This window comes from Eutrigla gurnardus, assembly GCF_963514095.1.
Source record: "Eutrigla gurnardus genome assembly, chromosome: 9".
Classification (NCBI taxonomy): Eukaryota; Metazoa; Chordata; class Actinopteri; order Perciformes; family Triglidae; genus Eutrigla; species Eutrigla gurnardus.
Window position 1 is genome coordinate 2,666,101 of NC_139923.1, and position 16,324 is coordinate 2,682,424.

The window sequence follows — 16,324 nt, forward strand, 5'->3', positions numbered from 1 at the left end:
TGTCCATAGAGAAAGGACTTCTTTTGGAGCTCAAATCAAAGGACAAACTTTACGACGCCACCATCGCCCACTTCACAAAGAAAGACCGGCGAATGGACTTCGTGTTCATGTAAGGTAGGCTGTTACACCTTGATTAGTATTTCAAGGGATTAAGATTACTGGCCAAGTGGACATTCAGGAATTTTTGTTTATTGCGGAGGTTGTCCCAGCGCAAATTGCCTTTATTTAACATAGGTATTCATTGCGCCATGCGTAATTGCGCATGGAGAGGCATTTGCACTTCATTGCAACTTTAAAAAATAGTCTTTGTATTACCAACTTTGTGTAACTTTTGAAATTGTTTTGTAGATTGATGATGATCTTGAATTTATTTGTCAATGTGTGAATGATTTGTAATGCGCCATGATTTCATAGCGCTGTCCATGGTGATGAAATGAGCCTCGGTGTCTGTGTCTGCAGCGTCACGGGGTGACATTCTGGGTGACCTAATTTTATATTTCCAGATTTTGGCTTTAGAGTATGTTTGTTTAATTTCAACTATGTAGCGTGAATGGTCTCCAGCTTTCCGAAGTTACTGTTGAGAATGTTTCTTGTTGCGGAGATTGTTATTGACGTTATGATCTATTTGTTTACATCCTTGTCATCGTTAATTAAAATTGCACTTGTTAATCCCTTTCAATTCATTGTACTGTTGCTTTTTTCCGCGATGATTTCTTTTCTCGGCGGTGAGCTGAAGGCCCAGCTGTAGTGCTCACGGTTCGCCACTGGTGTTTTGTGTAACTTTGGTGGAGGCAGGGGTGTGTGGGGCTAATTATTTTAATTTAGGAATAGGATTTTCTCCAAAACTTTTGGGCCCAGGGGGTTTCTCTTTTTAGAAACAACCTCCTTCCTGCTTTGGAAAAAAATCCACTCACAGGGGCCAGAGGATGCAGGGGTACATACAAATTGCAAAGAGACTGTAGAGGTTTGGATAAAGTTTCCCAGTATTGCAGTGGATCTTCGGATCTATGTAGGTGAGGTTCTTTGAGGTAGCACTGGACTTCAACAATAGCTGAGGCTGTTGCATTTTGAGTCTCTCTACTCCTTTGGACTGTCGTCTAAATGACGCCACAGTCCACCTAGGGAAAATGGACAGAAAATGAATTAGACATAACCAGTGATGGGAATAACGGCGTTGAAATAAACGGCGTTACTAACGCCGTTACTTTTTTCAGTAACGAGTAATCTAACTAATTACTTTGACTGTCACTATAACGCCGTTATCATTGCCGACACCCCGTTACTGCACGTTACTCAAGTCGCACAATTAACTTTTTTTTAACTTCATGATAGGACTCGTGCGCGTGTTGTCATGAGAGAAGGGAGGATGAGATAACCTCTCAGCAATTATTGGCTGATGTATAGTAAGATTACGTCTTCAGGTCGTGCCTGGTCTCGGCAGCCTGTTGTCCGTGGAGAAACGTGCAAACTTGCCGCGAGCTGAAGCCGGAGTTTGGGCTGCTGCTGGTCTGAGCGGCGCGCGAGGGCCACGCGGGCCCCGGTGTCCCGCCGTTCTGGTGTTGGACGGGAATCCGGTATAGCTGTGGAGCGCGGATGGTGAAGACGGTGGTGATGATGATGATGATGATGATGAACGGCGCAGCGGCTCGAGGCACCGGGGTCATTATGTCTACTGCTGTGCGCTCTGACCCTGTTTTGTGATATTTTTGAGAATATGTTCAAAACAGGGGATGTTCAGAACAAGGCTGTTTTGTGATACTTTTGAGAATTTTAAACATTTCAAGTATGCTTATTTGGTATACAAAGTGTTACATAATCTTGCCCCCCCTCCACTGCATGACTTCTTCCAAAGGCTTGGCAGCGGAGGTGAGGGGACTGATACCTTACAGATGTACCATTTCTGGATAAAATGTACTGTCAGTAATAGTAAACTTTGGAATAGCCTGCCCCTTCTAATAAGAGAGTGTCCTACATTCAACACTTTTAAAACCCACTTAAAACAGTGGCTTTTAGACAACCCCACATGCACCCACTTTTAACTGCCACACATTTCATCACACACAACTGTTAAACTGAATAGAGGTGGTTGAATGTTGTCCTTGTCATCATGTATTTCTTTATGTCTATTTTGTCAGCGTACTGTATATGTCACCATTATGTGTTTAATTCCTATCTTGTATGTATGACTGCTGGCTGTCTATATGTTTGTCCTATGTCACCTGCTTAGGGACTGCAGATGAAAAGTAGTTTTTTTACTAATGGCATATATCTGGCATATTTACATGGTGTTTTTGTTATACTTTGTTCATAAATATGCATGGTCCCTATCATATAAACCAATAAAATAAAAATAAATAAATCTGTGAAAAGACACTTGGATACAATAATAACACCTCCTCTATGTTGATGCATTACTGTGCTCTTCATGAGAGAGAGGAGACACCCTCAACATCTGCTGGGACTTGCACAGGTGCATTGTGGTCTTCGTCATTTTTCCAGGGGTGATATATTAGCCTATAAGAGGGCTGCTCCATTAAGTTCCTGCTTCACTTCACTTGATTTGTGTATTTTGCCCAGCTTCCAGGAAAAGCAACTGGATGATGTGTTGGTGGACATGGTGGTAAAAGATTGTCTGCCTTTTACTGTGGTCAACGACCAAGGATTCAGGGGGTTGGTCAAATTGCTTGGCCCTACATATGTTCTGCCCACCAGACAGGTAGGCTTATATATTATTATGCTATCATTCATAAACCTACATTAAATATCTCTTCAAATGTCATGCAAAAAAATGTTCTTGTTTTCTCATTCTTTAAAGGCCATGGTGGAGGAACGATACGAACAAGGCAAAAGGGAGGCCAAGGCACATGTTCTGCAGGCTACTGCTGTCAGCCTTACAGCTGACATGTGGACTTCATTGAACATGGAGGCCTATCTGGCAGTGACCTGCCATTATATTGCGGATGGTGTGATGAACACCATGTTACTAGGGTTTCTACTGAGCGTGTGGCAGCTTGTCCATTGCATGCCTTTTTAGTTTAACTTTTTATCTATCTATTTATCTATCAACAAGGTGACCTGTCTAGTGACGGATGCAGCTGCCAATATGATTGCCTGTGACAGGGAGTTGCACCTCAAACAGGCAGTCTGTGTAGCTCATGCCATTAACCTTATTGTTAAAAAAAATCAATGGATCAGACCCCTGGCCTTGAAAATCTGCGTGCAAGTGCTAGGAGGATTGTTACTCTATTTTGGTCTAGTACCACTGCTACGGTATTGGCTTCTGCTTCATAGTCTTTGTTTCTCTTTATTATATCAGCATACTGTTGTGACTGTTGTAGCACTGTTTATGCAACTAATATGTTATTTTCTGTGTAAAGGAAAGGCTGCCCAGATGCAGGAGCGGATGGGAAGACCACACCTCAAGTTGCTCCAAGAGGTTGATACTAGGTGGAACAGCACCTTTGCAGTGTTGGAGATGCAGCACTCAGAGAGATGCTGTAGATGCAGCATGGCTTCCCTCAATACTGATGTCACTATGCTGACTTCATCAGAATTCTCAGTCATTCAGGAGTTCCGTGGTGTGCTTGGGCCATTTAATGAGGCAACTGTAGAACTTTCAGCCGAGAAGAGGGTGTCGGCCTCAAAGATATTGCCATTGTTAAAAATGGTTTCTTTGACCCTTGGGGAACAGATTCACCACTGACATGACCAAACAACTTTCCAAAACAATACAGTTAAAGCTCATGGAAAACCTTAATCACTATCAAAAGACAAGCATCCTCACTCTCCCTACTCTCCTGGACCCACGCTTCAAGACACTAGGCTTCCTCACAGCATCCAAGATGGACGAGGCTGTGAAAAGGCTGACCACTCAGTGTGGTCATATTATAGGCCAAATGCCACACACAGCTCCATCAGCAGCGGTCCAAGAAGACAACGTCCTTCCACCTCCTCTGGTAAATTCAGAGTGACTTTGATTATGTTGCCATTTAGTTATGTCCAGTGTTGGGAACGTTACTTTAAAAAAGTAATTAGTTATAGTTACTCACTACTTGTTCCAAAAAGTAACTGAGTTAGTAACTGAATTACTTTATAATAAAAGTAACTAGTTACCAGGGAAAGTAACTATTTGCGTTACTGTAAAAAAAAAAGTTGCTTTATGTCAAAGAATTTGGATTTTTCTTGTAATGAGATGGCAAACTGTAGTCTTGTAGTCTACTCCTATAGTCGCGTAGCGTGTTGTCTTGTGTATAATAATTGAGATCACATTCTCCGCACCTCGCATGCGGGAATAATTAAAACTTGAGGAGAAATTATACAGTGGGAGACGCTGTGTCTGTCATATATCACAAAACAGGGTCAGAGCGCACAGCAGTAGACATAATGACCCCGGTGCCTCGAGCCGCTGCGCCGTTCATCATCATCATCATCATCATCACCACCGTCTTCACCATCCGCGCTCCACAGCTATACCGGATTCCCGTCCAACACCAGAACGGCGGGACACCGGGGCCCGCGTGGCCCTCGCGCGCCGCTCAGACCAGCAGCAGCCCAAACTCCGGCTTCAGCTCGCGGCAAGTTTGCACGTTTCTCCACGGACAACAGGCTGCCGAGACCAGGCACGACCTGAAGACGTAATCTTACTATACATCAGCCAATAATTGCTGAGAGGTTATCTCATCCTCCCTTCTCTCATGACAACACGCGCACGAGTCCTATCATGAAGTTAAAAAAAAGTTAATTGTGCGACTTGAGTAACGTGCAGTAACGGGGTGTCGGCAATGATAACGGCGTTATAGTGACAGTCAAAGTAATTAGTTAGATTACTCGTTACTGAAAAAAGTAACGGCGTTAGTAACGCCGTTTATTTCAACGCCGTTATTCCCATCACTGGTTATGTCTAATTCATTTTCTGTCCATTTTCCCTAGGTGGACTGTGGCGTCATTTAGACGACAGTCCAAAGGAGTAGAGAGACTCAAAATGCAACAGCCTCAGCTATTGTTGAAGTCCAGTGCTACCTCAAAGAACCTCACCTACATAGATCCGAAGATCCACTGCAATACTGGGAAACTCACCAACTACTTTATCCAAACCTCTACAGTCTCTTTGCAATTTGTATGTACCCCTGCATCCTCTGGCCCCTGTGAGTGGATTTTTTTCCAAAGCAGGAAGGAGGTTGTTTCTAAAAAGAGAAACCCCCTGGGCCCAAAAGTTTTGGAGAAAATCCTATTCCTAAATTAAAATAATTAGCCCCACACACCCCTGCCTCCACCAAAGTTACACAAAACACCAGTGGCGAACCGTGAGCACTACAGCTGGGCCTTCAGCTCACCGCCGAGAAAAGAAATCATCGCGGAAAAAAGCAACAGTACAATGAATTGAAAGGGATTAACAAGTGCAATTTTAATTAACGATGACAAGGATGTAAACAAATAGATCATAACGTCAATAACAATCTCCGCAACAAGAAACATTCTCAACAGTAACTTCGGAAAGCTGGAGACCATTCACGCTACATAGTTGAAATTAAACAAACATACTCTAAAGCCAAAATCTGGAAATATAAAATTAGGTCACCCAGAATGTCACCCCGTGACGCTGCAGACACAGACACCGAGGCTCATTTCATCACCATGGACAGCGCTATGAAATCATGGCGCATTACAAATCATTCACACATTGACAAATAAATTCAAGATCATCATCAATCTACAAAACAATTTCAAAAGTTACACAAAGTTGGTAATACAAAGACTATTTTTTAAAGTTGCAATGAAGTGCAAATGCCTCTCCATGCGCAATTACGCATGGCGCAATGAATACCTATGTTAAATAAAGGCAATTTGCGCTGGGACAACCTCCGCAATAAACAAAAATTCCTGAATGTCCACTTGGCCAGTAATCTTAATCCCTTGAAATACTAATCAAGGTGTAACAGCCTACCTTACATGAACACGAAGTCCATTCGCCGGTCTTTCTTTGTGAAGTGGGCGATGGTGGCGTCGTAAAGTTTGTCCTTTGATTTGAGCTCCAAAAGAAGTCCTTTCTCTATGGACATCAGTGCCAAAGCTCCCAGGCGATCCTGTCCAGTACTGTTCCTGGCGTGCGTCTTGATGCGCTTCAGAGCCGAGAAAGACCGCTCCACGGAGGAGGTAGACACGGGGATGCTCAGCACCAGGCAGGTGAGGCGATACAGCTGCGGCATGCTCTCCGTCAGCTCTTTAAGAGTCAGAAAGTGCAGCAGGTCTGGTGGGCTCCTTGCCTCGAAGTTTTCCATGTTGTACATGACCGTCAGTTCAGTCTTGAGCCTGGGGAGGTCAAAATGCAGCCCGTAGTTTTCCGCGAGGCTCTGAAACTCAGAGTTGGGGAAGTTTTCTCTGTATGAGGCAAACTTCTTGGGGTCCAGAAGGGCCAGGAACATGAGTTTTTCATGATCCTTGAATCTGTTCCTCAGCTGAGCGAGAATGTTGTCCAGGATTTCACTGTGCAGGTGCTGGTACGCTGCGCGCAGATCTCCAACTCTCCGTGCCCTGTGCCCGCTAGGAACCCCGACTTCGCGCACAGTGTCCTCATAGATGGAGTCAAATGTGGCCTTTTCTCTCTCTGTGGTGCTGCAAAAGTCCTCGATGCTGGACAAACAGAACTGCATGTCATACTCCTTATTCTGCAAGATCCCAAAGAGCACGTCGGAGTAGGCGAACACGGAGTTGAATGTGGCGAGGAGAAAGCAGAACTCGAAGCCCGTCAGCAGTGCAGTGTATCCATCAGCGCTGTGTACAGCATCATCATCAAAATCATTGTGGTTGTTCTCTCCGCTCATACACAGTGCAAACCAAACGTGATGAAAAGTTCCACCGTGTTGGAGTCACTCTAGGCAGTCTTCGCTGGCATATTTCATCCAGGAGTTTCGTGCGTTTGGCTGACCTTGTGAAAAAGGCTGCGAGGCCACTTAGGTGGGAGAAAAAAACTTTGCACTCTTTGATTTTGGCAGCACTTTGAGACATGACGAGGTTCAGAGAGTGCGCATAACAGTGAACGAAGAGAGCTTGTGGTATTTTTTCTTTGACTTTAGCTTTAGTCCAGAGGCCATGACTGCAGCTCCATCGTAACACTGGGCAATTACCTTATTTGTGCAGGCACAGTCCTCCAGAAAGTCCAAAACTTGACGAGCTATGGCTTCTGCGCGCTTATCACCACTGACATCACCAAACTGGAAAAAGCGCTCCTTGACACCACCGCCAGTGGTGTAACGCAGGACATATGACATCTGAGCAGTGTTACTGACAAATATGACAGACACAGCGTCTCCCACTGTATAATTTCTCCTCAAGTTTTAATTATTCCCGCATGCGAGGTGCGGAGAATGTGATCTCAATTATTATACACAAGACAACACGCTACGCGACTATAGGAGTAGACTACAAGACTACAGTTTGCCATCTCATTACAAGAAAAATCCAAATTCTTTGACATAAAGCAACTTTTTTTTTTACAGTAACGCAAATAGTTACTTTCCCTGGTAACTAGTTACTTTTATTATAAAGTAATTCAGTTACTAACTCAGTTACTTTTTGGAACAAGTAGTGAGTAACTATAACTAATTACTTTTTTAAAGTAACGTTCCCAACACTGGACATAACTAAATGGCAACATAATCAAAGTCACTCTGAATTTACCAGAGGAGGTGGAAGGACGTTGTCTTCTTGGACCGCTGCTGATGGAGCTGTGTGTGGCATTTGGCCTATAATATGACCACACTGAGTGGTCAGCCTTTTCACAGCCTCGTCCATCTTGGATGCTGTGAGGAAGCCTAGTGTCTTGAAGCGTGGGTCCAGGAGAGTAGGGAGAGTGAGGATGCTTGTCTTTTGATAGTGATTAAGGTTTTCCATGAGCTTTAACTGTATTGTTTTGGAAAGTTGTTTGGTCATGTCAGTGGTGAATCTGTTCCCCAAGGGTCAAAGAAACCATTTTTAACAATGGCAATATCTTTGAGGCCGACACCCTCTTCTCGGCTGAAAGTTCTACAGTTGCCTCATTAAATGGCCCAAGCACACCACGGAACTCCTGAATGACTGAGAATTCTGATGAAGTCAGCATAGTGACATCAGTATTGAGGGAAGCCATGCTGCATCTACAGCATCTCTCTGAGTGCTGCATCTCCAACACTGCAAAGGTGCTGTTCCACCTAGTATCAACCTCTTGGAGCAACTTGAGGTGTGGTCTTCCCATCCGCTCCTGCATCTGGGCAGCCTTTCCTTTACACAGAAAATAACATATTAGTTGCATAAACAGTGCTACAACAGTCACAACAGTATGCTGATATAATAAAGAGAAACAAAGACTATGAAGCAGAAGCCAATACCGTAGCAGTGGTACTAGACCAAAATAGAGTAACAATCCTCCTAGCACTTGCACGCAGATTTTCAAGGCCAGGGGTCTGATCCATTGATTTTTTTTAACAATAAGGTTAATGGCATGAGCTACACAGACTGCCTGTTTGAGGTGCAACTCCCTGTCACAGGCAATCATATTGGCAGCTGCATCCGTCACTAGACAGGTCACCTTGTTGATAGATAAATAGATAGATAAAAAGTTAAACTAAAAAGGCATGCAATGGACAAGCTGCCACACGCTCAGTAGAAACCCTAGTAACATGGTGTTCATCACACCATCCGCAATATAATGGCAGGTCACTGCCAGATAGGCCTCCATGTTCAATGAAGTCCACATGTCAGCTGTAAGGCTGACAGCAGTAGCCTGCAGAACATGTGCCTTGGCCTCCCTTTTGCCTTGTTCGTATCGTTCCTCCACCATGGCCTTTAAAGAATGAGAAAACAAGAACATTTTTTTGCATGACATTTGAAGAGATATTTAATGTAGGTTTATGAATGATAGCATAATAATATATAAGCCTACCTGTCTGGTGGGCAGAACATATGTAGGGCCAAGCAATTTGACCAACCCCCTGAATCCTTGGTCGTTGACCACAGTAAAAGGCAGACAATCTTTTACCACCATGTCCACCAACACATCATCCAGTTGCTTTTCCTGGAAGCTGGGCAAAATACACAAATCAAGTGAAGTGAAGCAGGAACTTAATGGAGCAGCCCTCTTATAGGCTAATATATCACCCCTGGAAAAATGACGAAGACCACAATGCACCTGTGCAAGTCCCAGCAGATGTTGAGGGTGTCTCCTCTCTCTCATGAAGAGCACAGTAATGCATCAACATAGAGGAGGTGTTATTATTGTATCCAAGTGTCTTTTCACAGATTTATTTATTTTTATTTTATTGGTTTATATGATAGGGACCATGCATATTTATGAACAAAGTATAAAAAAACACCATGTAAATATGCCAGATATATGCCATTAGTAAAAAAACTACTTTTCATCTGCAGTCCCTAAGCAGGTGACATAGGACAAACATATAGACAGCCAGCAGTCATACATACAAGATAGGAATTAAACACATAATGGTGACATATACAGTACGCTGACAAAATAGACATAAAGAAATACATGATGACAAGGACAACATTCAACCACCTCTATTCAGTTTAACAGTTGTGTGTGATGAAATGTGTGGCAGTTAAAAGTGGGTGCATGTGGGGTTGTCTAAAAGCCACTGTTTTAAGTGGGTTTTAAAAGTGTTGAATGTAGGACACTCTCTTATTAGAAGGGGCAGGCTATTCCAAAGTTTACTATTACTGACAGTACATTTTATCCAGAAATGGTACATCTGTAAGGTATCAGTCCCCTCACCTCCACTGCCAAGCCTTTGGAAGAAGTCATGCAGTGGAGGGGGGGCAAGATTATGTAACACTTTGTATACCAAATAAGCATACTTGAAATGTTTAAAATTCTCAAAAGTTAAAAATGCGTGTCTGTATAAGATATCACAATGGTGGAATGTTAATGACTTTTTATCAAATGTTTTTATGGCTTTCTTAAAAATGGATTCAATACTTTCAAGAGTGGTCATGCTAGTCAATGACCAGTTTATAAAACAATACTCAATATGCGGGAATATCATAGTGTATAAGAACAACTTGGCAGTTTTAGTGTAAAGAAATGGCCTGACTTTTTTGTATTTAATTTTGTAACTTTATTTGCCATCTTTTTCACATGACTTTTGAATGTTGGGGTGGAGTCATGTGACTCTGAGATATTTGAATTAATTTACAAGGTCAAGCTCCTGTCCTCTAAGGAACATACTAGAATGTAACACCTTTGTGTTTTTCTTGGTAAACGCCATGCAGACATTTATTTTGGTGTTAAGATAGAGACATGACTTAGTGAGCCAGTCATCAATATGGGCCATTGCAGATGTAAGTGTAGACGCTACGTCTTGGTAGGTCTTAGCATGTGAAAGAATTACAGCATCATCAGCGTACATTTGAACATCAACATTTTTGCATACCTCTGGCAGATCATTTATATAGAGCGTAAACAAGACTGGACCAACTATGGAGCCTTGGGGGACCCCTACTGGGCAATCACAGAGTGGTGACTTTGAACCATTAATAAGAACACATTGCTTTCTGCTGGACAGATATGATTGCACCCAGTTGAGAGCTTGCACAGAGAAGTTAAAATATGTCAGTTTAGATAGAAGAATTTTATGATTAACAGTATCAAAAGCTTGTTTTAGGTCTAGGAAAACAGCACCAACATATGAACTCCTATCTAGGTAGCCTTTAACCTTTTCCAAAAACAAGCAATTGGCTGTTTCTGTTGAGTGATGGGCCCTAAACCCAAATTGCATCGGGTGGAGTGAATTTGGACTTTTATTGAGATGTTGATTAAGTAATTTAACCACCCATTTTTCAACTATTTTGGAGACAGCAGGCAAGATACTGATTGGCTGATAATTAGCCATATCTGACCTGTCACCTGATTTAAAAATGGGTGTGACCAGGGCCCTCTTCCATGTTGATGACACACTGGATTGTCTTAAGGACTCATTTACCAAATATGTAATAGGCTGTAGTAGGGTGTCTTTGTGCCTTTTTTTTTTTAAAGTAGTATCAAGGCCATAGATATCCATGGCCTTAGAATTTTTTAAGCCACTGATGATATTTGCTACTTCTATTTCAGTTATTTGTTGTAGGTGGAAAATTGGCTGTGCATAATTAATGGTGCACGTAGGGTAGCTAGATTAATTAAAAAGTTGGGTTATTTCATCAACAGAGTCAAGCAAGAAGGTGTTCAGTTTTGTAGATAGGATGGATGGATCTGTGACTAGTCCAGTATCTATTTTCAATTCTAGTTGTTTATTGTTATGATTCTGTTTCCTACCAATTAACTTGTTGATGGTTTGCCATATCTTCTTTCATTTCCTCTTGCCTCTTCAATAGTATTAATGTAGAAATTGGCTTTAGCTTGTCTTAGCTTTTTTACTACTTTGTTACGTAGTGAGGTGAATTTTTGTTGGTCTGTTGTAAGCCCTGATTTTAAAGATTGTTTCAGTAGTTTATCTCTTTCTTTCATAAGTTTCCTACACTCTTCATTAAGCCAGGGCAATGTGTCCCTGCTTCTCTTTTGGCTCCGCTTACTAAAGGCAGGAACACACCGGCCCAACCGTTGGACGTCTGAAGCGTTTGGAGAGGCTCGGAAGAGGTTGGGAACACATATGTTTGGTGTGTACAGCTGCGTCGGAAGCTTTCGGAGCCGCGCGGACGTTGTCTGATCAGACTGAGCATACGAAGTCTGAGGAGGTGGGCTGTTGGACGTCTGAGCCATTGGATACTCTGATTGGCGGTGTGCTAGCAAATCAGAGTATCCAATGGCGGTGTGTGGGCGGGGCGGAAGTGACGATGGTAAACAACAAACCACATAAACAGAGATGGCGCAGAGTACAGATTTTACTTCGTCGTTGCATCGCACTTTTGGTTATTTCTGCACATTTATCGAAGCAATGGCTACGTGGAGCGAAGAGACGGAAGAGCAGCTGATTGTACTGGTGGAGGAGAGACCACCACTGTACAATATAACTCTTCAGTGCTACTCCAACCGGAGAAGGAAGGATAAACTGTGGCGTGAGATCGAAAGCGAGCTTCGTCTTTCAGGTAAGATTTCCTTCTTCTGCACAACTTGCAATCAATTTATTAGCACGACAATGCACGAAAAACAAGACAGCGATAGCAGGCATGCAATTGTCTTAAAATAGTCAATAAAAGATCGGTTAATCAGTGCTCTGTACACAAAATACGAGTGTTTGTTGTTGGTATTCCATTTGATGTTGCTAGACTTGCGTAAATCGGACATGCGAAAAGGGACATATCATTAAACTGTTTTTTGGTGCATTTCAGGCAAAGACGTTCAGAGGAAGTGGGATAACCTCCGTACCACTTACAATCGGTATAAAAAAACGACGCCTTCAGTAAGCTCATGGGCACCGAGGACGGCCAGGCAACTGTGGATCCTCAGTCGGCTGCGATTTATTGAGCCACACACAAGAGGAAGGAGAGCACGTCCTCCAACCTCACTCACAAGGTAATTTGTCATCTCTGCCTACGAATTATAATTATATATGTCAATGCCTTCAGTGCCTTCTGCTGTATGCATTGCACATGCTAAACAGCACCTCCCATTTAACTGTTTTATTATTTCTGCTCTTTGTACAGATTTTTTTATATTTTGTGTGCAAATAGTAAATTAAGAATTTCATTGCCCGGAATTGAATTGAATCTTGAATGAATAGGAGGATACCATGGTATTAAATCCACCCTTGTTCTTTTGTTTAGGAATTGTGTGATGAGCTGCACAGACGTCGACACCTGGGTCATCTGAGGACGCGAGCATGTCGACCTGTACGTCTCCGGAGCTCGAGTTGGACATCCCGCTGGCTGGCTCTCCGGTTGCAGAGTTGACAATCTGCGAGAGCACATTCTCAAATGTTTTGGGGTTCACCTCTGGTGGTGCTGACCAAAGCCAGAGCACGCCAGCAAAGCGGAAAAAGAAGGGTCAGGGTGTGCCTGTGGAGGATGAGGTGCTCATGAACTATGTCCGTGAAGCGCTGGGGAAGACAGCTACTGATGACCGCATTTCGCTGTTTACCGGGCACCTGGCTGCCCGGATGTGCATGCTCCCAGAGGATCGGCTCATCCAGATTGAGTATGATATTCAGAGCCTGATGTACAAGTACTCACAACCAGTAACTGACTGACATAAGTCCTCTATTTGAAAGGACATAGGTCCTCTATTTGTGCCCTTTTTTTATTCACTTTACATTTATACACTTTGTTGTTTATTCACTGCTCTTGTACGCATGGTACAACACTAATAAGATGAATAAACCTTTTTTGTGATAAGCTGTTGTCTTCTTGTCTCCTTTGTTCTATATTTGTACATAGGCTATATGCAGGGATGTAGTGGTAAAATAAGATGTGGGAAAACTATGAATTTGGTGGTCAGGGATATATTGCACTGATGTTTGAACAAGACATTTAGAACATGTCTAATAATAACCAGCACTATAAAATAGTCCTGGAGCGCACAATTGCACACATAATAACCAGTACTATAAAATGGTCCTGACGCGCACAATTGCACACATAGGTGACATAGTATTATTTTGACGTGTTAGAAGTCACATTTGATGCAAAAATTGTGTTATTAGGTGAATATTGAAAGGTGGGTAAACTCTTGTTTACTTGCTAAATAGAGATAGTCTTTTCAGGCTACACTTGGCATCTCAATAAAGCCTCATCTGGGTTGTCACAGACGTTGATAAATGCTCTCATTTGGCATCTGAATGCATCGTCTACATCTGTCTGCAGTCTCTTTGTCTCATATAAAAGGGCTATAGCTCTCATTTGGCATCAGAATGCAGGCCAATTGGTGTTGTCTATGTGATTTGCCATGTTTACATTTGTATGGAGTGGATGCCTATGCACTACGAAGTGACCAGTCAACCGTAAGGACAGTTGTCTGGTCATCTATTCACATGTAGTGGCTGAGACACATTCCAGTATCCCCTGTAACCAGGAGGTGTATAGAGGTGTAATAAGAGGCACGTGTTTAGTATTTTCAGTACACTTTTTGCAAAATTATGTTGCTGGTTACTTGCAGACTGCAAGACATTTTGCGTGAAACCTCTTGAGGTGGATAAATGTTACTGGTGGTTGGATATAAACAGCTGCATGTTCACTGCAGCTGTGACACTAGTGGGCAGTGGTGGAAAGAAATAAAAAAAAATAAAGACAAAATCATTGACAGTGGAACATTTTGTTATCTTTATTGCTCATTAGTTTCAAGCACACAGATCTTTTCATGAACGGTCAAACTTTGTCCCACTGAAAAGGCACAGCACCACAGTCAGACACAAAATACTGACACAGGTTATCTCTTGTCTAGAACTACGGAAAAGTGGTGCTTGTAGTTGTAGAAGGTAGATCCAGATCCTGGCGGAGGGTGAATGTTGATGTGTTTCCCATCAAGCGCTCCAATGCAGTTTGGGAAGTTCCACTGGGACATGAATCCAGTGGCTACCTGCTGCCACTCAAGTGCTGTGTCTGGGCACTGAAAAACAAAGAAAACAAAAGTGAATTCTCGGCCAATTTAGCTGTAGTCGCTGATTAAAAAGGTCACTACCAGAATCAGAAACAGATTTATTACCAAGCAGAATTTTACACCAATGAGCAATTTGTCTTGGTGAATGTTAGGTGCATGCATTGAAGACAATATAAAATAAACAAACAGTGATAATGACAAACAGAGACACAAGTGTGGGGTTTGTTTACCAGCCATAGACAGCAACATGCGTGCTAAAATACAATCATCTGTTAACACATTATGTTAACATCATTAGATAAAGCTTGTAAACATACCTTTAAATATTTTCCTTTCAGCACTCGGTAGATAGCTTCACATGTTTCAGGAACAAATTGGCGGATTGTGGATACACCCATTCTGAACTGGTAGGAAAGGCTCCGGAAGCTTTCCCCTGCAAAAGAAACGAACATCTCGGTTTAGTTTGTGCAATTCTTCATGAATAGCAACAAAGGCAAATGATGTCGTCAGTTTATATTCATTTATTGACATTACAAACCGTGTAAAGTGAGGTTTAATTACCTGTTGCACGGAAGCGCAGGGTGACCATCAGACGCTCTCCGGCAGATATTGAATCCCGGTAGTTTGTGTTTTTACGCTGAATAATTGGTCTGATTGCTTCCTCCAACATCTGAAACTGTGCAGGGAACATCCGTGCAAAATTTCGGAAATCGACAGGTTCGTTCATCACCAGTTCCCGACACAAATTCGGATACGCTCCTTGTGTCTGCCGCTGTTGGATCCACGACTTCACCCACTTGGTGCGGTTTCTCCGTATTACTCGTTCCCTACTGAGACGACGTCTTCGTAAAATAATGAGCCCGAGAGCACACAACGCAAGTGTCACCCTAGCCAGAGTCATCTTTCCAGAAATGCCAAGTATTTAGTCCACAAAGGTCTTCTCGAGTCGAACGAATACTGAACCAAGACTGTGTGTGCATTGTTTTTATCTGCACTCCGTTCCGTCATTTCCTGTTTTCCTGTTTTGGAGTACTGGCATAAGACTAGCGCCACCCGCTGTTAAGGAGGCTTATTGCATCTCGCGCAAGCGCAGAACGTACACGCTGCTGTGTTGTCGGAAGCACGTCGAAGCGGTGTGTACAACGCAACTTTTCTGCCGAACGGGTCAGACGAGAGGCAACAGAGTGGGCGGAGAGTGGTCGGATAAGGCAGTTGGACGTCTGGGCGGTGTGTGGGGGCCTTAAGGTAGGGCCCCATAACTTCCCTAAATGCAGCCAGTATAGACGACCATGGCAGCACAGGGGCAGCACAGAGCCACTGATCGACTTGCGAGCAGGGGCAGCCCTGGCAGCGCCAGTGGCGTGTCGGGCAGTGGTAGTTTGAGCATAACATTGGCTATGATCAGGTTGTTGAGGAGGGTTGCAAACAGGACGCTTTGAGAGATGCCACCGGCCTGCTGTGTTTTCACTGATGGTTGCGGTCCAGGATTGCGTTCTATATCACCAATAAGAATAGTAGTAATGTGTTGGGACCTCACCAAGGAGAACACAGAGAGCGGCCTGCATGGTGGCCAAAAGCCTTCACATGCGGTCAGAACAAAGGAACAAAGGAGATAAAAGAACTACAACCTCCATCTTGTTTTACTTCTCACCAAGGTGCGGAATGTGACGTCACACTAACTCTGGTCCTATTGGCTGACAACCACAGGGACCCCAGGGGGTCCCCGGGATCAGCCGTGGGATATATAAACCGGCATACACTTTGAAATGTCCTCTTTCCACCATAGCACACCGCTACAACAGGAGG

At 43.2% G+C, this 16,324-nt stretch overlaps 2 long non-coding RNA genes across 2 annotated transcripts; one reads left to right on the plus strand and one right to left on the minus strand.

Moving 5' to 3' along the window:
- Positions 1-11,720: 11,720 nt before the first annotated feature.
- On the plus strand, positions 11,721-12,452 carry LOC311018492. The gene is made up of 3 exons (XR_014597731.1): positions 11,721-11,735; positions 11,784-12,072; positions 12,316-12,452. It is a non-coding gene; the product is annotated as an uncharacterized lncRNA (long non-coding RNA).
- Positions 12,453-14,368: 1,916 nt separating this feature from the next.
- Positions 14,369-15,756, minus strand: LOC311018491. Its single transcript, XR_014597730.1, has 3 exons — positions 15,080-15,756; positions 14,836-14,951; positions 14,369-14,527 (listed from the first exon to the last, which is right to left on the minus strand). It is a non-coding gene; the product is annotated as an uncharacterized lncRNA (long non-coding RNA).
- Between the last annotated feature and the right edge of the window lie 568 nt (positions 15,757-16,324).